This window comes from Vidua macroura, chromosome 7 (genome assembly GCF_024509145.1).
Source record: "Vidua macroura isolate BioBank_ID:100142 chromosome 7, ASM2450914v1, whole genome shotgun sequence".
In the NCBI taxonomy this organism is placed as follows: Eukaryota; Metazoa; Chordata; class Aves; order Passeriformes; family Viduidae; genus Vidua; species Vidua macroura.
The window spans coordinates 13,542,280-13,549,934 of record NC_071577.1 but is presented as its reverse complement, the minus strand read 5'-3'; the positions used below and the strand labels follow the sequence as shown (position 1 = coordinate 13,549,934).

Below are 7,655 nucleotides of genomic sequence, written 5' to 3'. Positions count from 1 at the left end.
GGAGATAGGCAAGCAGAAAAAAACACATGAGAAGAAACTGTAAGTGATTTGCCTGCAATTTGGCAGCAAATGATAGATATGGAAATAGGACCTAGGTACCTGGCCCTTCAGAATTCTGTCCTCTGCAGCCCACCTTTTTGTTTCCTTGAAGTAGGCTGTTGAAATTTTTTTTTCTCTCTTTCATATATTTCTGAAATGGAATGAAACAAGAGAGTCAACATGTAAGATTCCCAAGATGTCATTCCTGAAGTGAAGGACACTAAGTCCTTGCCAATGGTCTAGCTTTTTTCAACACAAGGAAGTTGGAAATAAATTGAGAATAATTTTTCAAATTCTCTTTCAAATTCCAGAGAAGTGAACTTATGTCCCATCCCATTCCATCTCTACCCTCCTCAACATAGAAAATATATGCCCTTCTGGTGAAGAAGCCAATTGAAAAATCCACCCTTCAGCTTGCATTACTCATTTTCCTGCACAGAAAAATTAGGAGATTTACATTAAGCTGACAGTAATAAAAAAAGCTGTTGGAAAGGTTACCAGGATGTGTAAGTCAGACAGGTAATGCCACATCCAAATGTTCTCATATTTTATTGGTGACAAAAGTAACACCCCCAACCCCACTGTGGAAAGTCAGATGGCTGGAGACAGTTTTCAGCCAGCTGACACTCTCATCCAAGGCAAATGCTTTGATTGGGAAAACAGCTGCTAACATTGATTTTTGCAGTGTCTGTTGTACCAAGAACAATGTCAGCCAGGAGCGAAAGGAATACCTTAGAAGCAAAATGATACACCTCTTCCTTTTCCCTTCATGCTTTCCTGTCAAGTGTGGAGAGTCACAGGAGACAGCCGCAGCCGTGGCAATTACTCTGCAGAGGCCAATTCCTGGGATTGCTCCAGAGCACCGAGCTGCTGCAGTAACTTGTGGCATGGTAAGTTGTGGCAAGTCCTTGCTCTTCTCTTCCAGGGAAGGGAAATGGTCTTGCCATTGCCTTGCCAGGGCCCAGACTCCTTGTCTGACAGCTACTTAGTGTTTGGAGGGATGTTAATTTTATCAGCAGGCTCTGCAGAGAAGCTAGGTGGGTGATAATGGCCAACAAAAGGCCAGTGAGAGTAGGTTGGTTACTCTGCCTATCTGCTGAGTTGTTTAATAATGTTTCACTCTGTGAACACTCTGTTTACAACTCATGTAAACAAACAAGATCTACGGCAACAATAAACATAGAGAGAAATTTCCTTATCCTGTACAATCTCACCCAGATGCCTCAATGATGCCATTTTAAAGAGCTGGTAAACAAATTCTCTGCACCTCACATGAGAAAATTTGAAAGACTAACATAAGAAAAAAGATTAAAATGAAACATATAAACATTCCATAAAACAAGTAAATAAATAGAAACTTGACATCTGCTAACTATTGTCACTCATTTGCTAATTTTGTATTTGGCAGAAATTCCATTTCCAGAAGTATTTTTCTGTATTTTTACATTCTTACTCAACTCTGAAGCCAAATAACTCATTTCAGTCAGAAATGCTGCACAGTGTGGGGCCCGTTGCCTATATTTGCAGTGTTTGTACCTTCCTGTTTTCCTGAAGATTTGCTGTCTCAAAGCAGTTCTGGGTCTGGAGCTGCAGCAAGTAAACTTTATCCAGAGGGCTAAAACCCATCTGAGCTCTTTCACTGAGCAGCCAGTGTCAGCTGCAGTTGTTCCTCCTGGCTTGGCTGCCTATTCTTGCAGACTATCACTGCAGCAAGACAAACAGCCATGGCTACTGCTTCTTGCCAGCACTCAAAGAACAAATGACTCTGAAACTTTCATATATATTACTCAAGTCCAACTTAGTTTTTGCTGGATGACTTTCATGATCTGTCAGTTTCTTCACTACCAACACTTCATAAGGTGAAATTCACTCTGTGTTTCTAGTTATTTACTTGGCTATTTAAAAATCAGACACTTTTTGCATGTGCAAGTAGCTGATACTCTTTCCAAAAATCACTGATCTCTCAGACTAGGCAGATATCTGATATCCCCATTCACAGAGATTTTCTGTGAACAGTGAATAAGGGATGAGGCATTTGACTCTGCATCTTTTCCTTTTCAGCTGTGATTGGAATTACTTTTGGCAGAATCCCTTAAGTAATGTGAATGTGTCAGATATTAAAACCTAAAATAAAAATCAGTGGAGCCTTCCAATAAATTACAAGCACAATAAATACAGTGCTGGCAACTCTAAAGGTCAGAAACACTGTTTTCTGTTGAATGCTTTTAACTTCCAGGCACAGAAATCCTTTCTGATCCATGAAGCTCAACACCTTAAAATATGGCAGAAGAAATATCACAAATGTAAATTAAATAACAAATAATTTAATTGGCATTTGCCAGAAGGTCATCCTCCTGCTAAAGGCAAGTTTCACCCTTTGGACAGGACCTTGTTAGCAATCACTAAAATCCCAAGACAGGAACACAAAACAACTCTCCACTTTGCTAGTCATCAGACAATACTTTCAAAACTGTCAACAGGCAGAATTTTGAGTAGGTAAAGATTCATATAAGTACTCATGGGATTTTCCAAAAACAGAAACAAACTCAATTCCCATGGAAGTTAACTAGCAGTAAGCACTAAATGACATTTTCTAATGCAATGAGGGATTTACCTGCCATTTCTAACTGCCTGGATATCTTTCAAACCTAAATAAAGTCCCCTGTGAAACAGTTTTCCAGAAGTGACTCTGGGTTAGTTGTGAACTCCAGTGCACTGTGCAAACTGAAGTTAGTCTCCACAGGACAGGAACTGATGAAAACTCTTCACAGTGGGATTTGTGCCTGTTGAGGTGATGATGCAGCCCCTGGATCACATCCTCAGCTGATGTAAATCAGCACCCATCAGACCTTTCCAAGGTGTGTCTTTACATGGTTAAATCAAGGAGTTCAGAACCCATAAGGCACAAAATTTGGAATCCATATACTAATAATTTTATGTAAGGTCAGGCTTGAGGGATCCATGTTCCTATTAGTAGCCACTGAAGGAGAAACTGACGTGTTCACCTAGCAGCAACTTCTGCTGCAAATTCATCTTCCAGCTTGATATTACCTAAGCACTTAGTTTTAAATTTATTTGTAAGCTTGTGTGTATTGTCCACACACTAAAAATAGCACAAGCTTACATATTCCTGCACATAAAGAACACATATATATGTTTTTTTTTTTAATTTTAAGGAGAAAATGGCAAGCCTTTATTTTGTGACTGACTTATCAGTTCCTGGCTTATGCATATTGCCATGCATTTCTTAGCAGAAAGCATCTTAGTGGGGGTGGGTTGCTCATATATAAGCATAAATGCAAGTATTCCCTATACAGGAGATGCCAGACACTGGTATTCTAGACAATATCTTTGTAAAAGTGGAGAGGAATTTTTTCCATAGATATATTTCTTCCTCTTCACCTTAAACTGAACTCCCTTAAACACTCGTTGTAGAGCGACTCTATGCAACATATATCAAACACTCCAGGTGTCTGAATTAAATAGAGAATTTAAAGCTCATTCTGAAACTTTCTCACATGGAAAAACACCAGGGAGGCATACACAATGCCCAGCCCTGCTTCCTGCTGCAGACACTTAATGTTCCTCTGAGGGACACAAGCACGAGGCCAGTGTGCCCTCCAAACACCCAGTGAAGCCTTTTCCCTGGCTTTCCCAAGGCCCAGTTCCTGCTCACATGAATGGAAATGCTTTATAACTATTAATAGGAGTGAGCTCTGTATTACAATAGCACCTCTGAGGACATACTGTACCAGGTGCTACGCACACAACGAGTAGGAAGGAGACAGCTCTGCCTGGAGGAATATATATGATCATTACAGAACAACCAAACCAACAAATCTAGGTAAATGACCACCCTTTTGAACAGATGCACTTGAGGCACAAAAAGATCAAGTAAAAGGAGACCAAAATAACACAAGAAGGCTCATCAAATCCAGAACTGGCTATTCCTTGCCAAGAATACTCACATCACCACTGCACAAGCTGAACAATTACTTTTACTGCTTGACTGTGTAGAAAATGCTCTTCTACATTCTCCTCAGGTGATGTCCCAAAAGGTGCTGCTCTGTTTGCTCAGACGGTAGTCTTTCACTAATTAAAATCAGCCTTTCAGTACCAGTCTAGAAATTAATTATAGAAATAAGTAAATAAATAAGATCACAACCATGTTATCATTTGAAAAAAATTTTTAAAAAACAATGAATTACCAAACACAATAACTGAACACAAAAATCCTCTCTCCAGTGCAAATGTACACCAATTGCTCCTAATCCTCTAGTTATATGCAACAGGGGCCTCCTCCTTTAATCACAGGCATCCCAGATCCCAGTCTTTAATTGAGCCACAGGGAAGTTAGATGTGCTGGAAAGCTGAAATGACCATGTTAGTCTGAATCTGTGACATTTTCAGCCAAGTTTTGATTCTTAAGATCACAAAATAACTAAAACTTTTTTCTTCCCAAGCATGCTGCTATTACAAGGGTTTGAGTCAGCAGGAACACATGCATATTTTTCAGAGAGTAATTTTTCCAGTGACTTAATGTCTGAATGAATTTATCATGAGACATAGAAGTGTCATTAACATTCGCCCCAAGCCAAAGAGTAGCTTTGAGTGTGTCCACACAGATTTGCGTCATTCCAGCCACGGTTCACTACCTTGAATACTCATTCCACCAGACTGTTTGGTCCTGGTAAACACAGAACAAGTTTTCCTGGCTCCTGTACTTATTAAACCAAAGGATTATTTTGCTGACAAGTGTGTAGCTGGTGTACTTCAGAACCCCAGAAAGCAATCATAGGTAATCTCTGAAAAAGTCTCTTTCATACAAGATCACAAACCTGGCTGGCACAGTAAAGAACGGAACTTTGGACTATATAAATCCTTTCAATAAACCAGCAAAATATTTTGAAGATGGAAAGAGTGAATCTACAAGAACTTCCCAAAGATGAAAGGAAGTTATACAGAAGGTAATTTGAAATGAAATTCTCCTTTCTATGAATACCTAACACCTCTCCTTACTTACAAGACATTGCTGCATCTTTCCAAACAGAAAATGCACACGACTGAGACATTTTTGTGAAGCCAAGTTTGTCAACTTTTCCCACAGACCAGAATGATTTTGTTCCTATCTAACTGCAGCCAGAGATCTGTTCTGCATCAAGTGCAGATTCTCCCAGAACCTTCCCAGCGCTTTCCCCCCCAAATGTCAATAGCATGCAAATGAATTCCACATGCAAATGAGCAGCTCAGTGAATATGACAAAACTGTCCTGTTATTCCAGTTCTGTGACTCGAGAAAAACAAGGCAGCTACACTACCTATGTGTTACCCTTTATCCAAAACCTCTGTTCAGCTCATAGTGGCCAGATTCAGAAAAACACACACAACTTGATTGTGTCCTAGTCCAGGAGCTCACTTAGTGCAAAGCTAGAATTTATTGCTCTGTTAAGTGGAACACAAAGGTAGCAAAATCCAGTTTTTAAAAGCAATAAAATGTTGTATGGGTACTGACAATTCCGTTTCTTCACTCTGTGTAAAAGCCTAAATAGGTTTTGTATGAGTTTATATCAGGATATTGGAATACAGAATTCTCCTCTCCCCTACTTGCTAAGAGCCAAGTACTGATGGTTCCAATAATCTCCACAGCCTTCCCCTACAGACCCACAGTCACAGGCTGGGAGAGTTCTACCTCGTTGCCCCCACACCTGTCCATATCAGAGATGTGCACCATGGAAGCTCTGTCACAGTCTGTATACAAAGCAATTCATGACAAAGCTTTAAATACTTTGTAATGTATCACATTATGAGCTAACACTTTATTGTTTAGTTGTACCAAAACTTGTGGTACATTAGAAGCAAAAAGAACAATCTCAGATCCCTCTCTTGCTTCACAGTTTTAACTTCCATTGAATAAATGTGAATAAAGAGGCTGTGGATGTATAAAGAGAGAACAGACCATAATTGTCAACATCAAATGATGAATATTTTGAAAAACTGAACCACTTTGTGTAAGAGTTTTAGAAACTACTGGTAATTTATAGCTAGATTCTATTCCAGAAACTTTACAGCTCCTCCTTTACAATAAGTACACACTGTACTTTAACATGGTGGGTTTATAGCTCTTAGCAGTTTAATTACATAGATTCTCAGAACTCATTTCACAGAGTTGTACCACTGCAGACTGCAAAAATTCAGATACCTCATGTAAGCTCATGCAACAAAAAATTTTCTCCTGTCATCAAGTCCTTGTAGGAAACTTACTGGGTGACCCATAAAACACAGCCTATATACTAACAGTGCCCTACTGATTTCAGTAGGGGGTCAGATACATCAAACATACTGACAGTTCTCACAGTAGAACATTAATAGCACTTAAAACTGAATCACTCTGGCCACTATAAAAATCCTTCAATGCTAGTGTTACCAGTACCAGCACTTCTTTTAACGAATCTATTAATTTCCTGCAATTAGCCATTAAATAATTAATTTCAAAGAACAATTTACAAGGGCAACATTTTGCTTTCCATCTAAATCCTCAATAATTATTAAAACTTTAGTAATGCTTAGATGTTAATGTCACCTGTTTAAAACAAACATCATCTGCTAGGTAACAGAGACAACAGAGTTAATTGTGTTGCTGCAGAACTGGGGCACACATTTTACTAAAATAAGGAATCTCAAGCAGCTGCAACGATCATAAGGTTCAAGAGCAATTCCTGTACTTTAAGAATGCAAAATTTGTGCTAAAGTCTCACAGATCACTGGACTTCTGCCTATCTTTCTCATAAAAATTAGTAAAAATTCCACTGCATATGCCAAAGTTATTCTTGGAAGTGGGAATCCACAGAGAAAAATGTTCGTGCATCTGTCTGATTTAATTTTCACATTAGTAAGAAAGATGTCATGGTCCCAGGATGTATCTATGTAATACTATTCTAGAAAAAGCAAATATTAAGGCTTTATGTAATTCAACTTGAAGAAATCCTCAGACATCATGGCCTAGGAGTTCCAGGAAAACATAGGTAGTGATTTCAGAATATCTCAGCTTATGAATCAAAAAGCTTTTCCTTCCTTCACCCTTTTTTTTTTTTTTTTTTTTTTTTTTTTTTGGTAAAGGCTAAAGCTTAATTTCTACTAAAGTATAAATCCACTGCAGCCACAGTATCTAGCTGGAGTCCCCTGTCAGAGGCTGATTTAATAAGATTTGGGAAGGTTGTCCCTCCCCCCTCAGCTCCTGTCATATAGGGCACATATTCCTAGGACTTCTGGTGGGCATGCTCCATGACAATACACAGCTCTCCTGTTCTGCATCCACACTAACCAGTGCAGCTATACTGGGAAAGCCACCTGCCCCACAGACCCCTGTGGGAGTGGCCCTGCCACAGCTACACGGCTATCCAGCAACATTTCTCCAGACAGAGGGTGTTTGTGTGCATCCACAATCAACAGTCCCCTGTCTCAAGTCTCATCAGGAGCCAAGGACTCTCCTCTTCAAAAGAACAGCTCAGCTGGTAATAAAAGCTGCTTGATCATCAAGTTCAAGAGTGAGGCATCAATCTAATGGTCTCAGAGACAAGTCTGAAGCACTCTGACTGCCAGGCTGTGTTAAAGCATTCA

The 7,655-nt window shown here is 39.4% G+C and overlaps 1 long non-coding RNA gene across 1 annotated transcript in view; it reads right to left on the bottom strand.

Moving 5' to 3' along the window:
* Positions 1–119: 119 nt before the first annotated feature.
* LOC128810174 (uncharacterized) overlaps positions 120–7,655 on the bottom strand; it is a 31,749-nt gene continuing 24,213 nt past the window's right edge. Inside the window, exon 4 of the long non-coding RNA XR_008437966.1 lies at positions 120–190. This is a non-coding gene — a long non-coding RNA (uncharacterized LOC128810174). The remainder of the gene's footprint in view (positions 191–7,655) is intronic.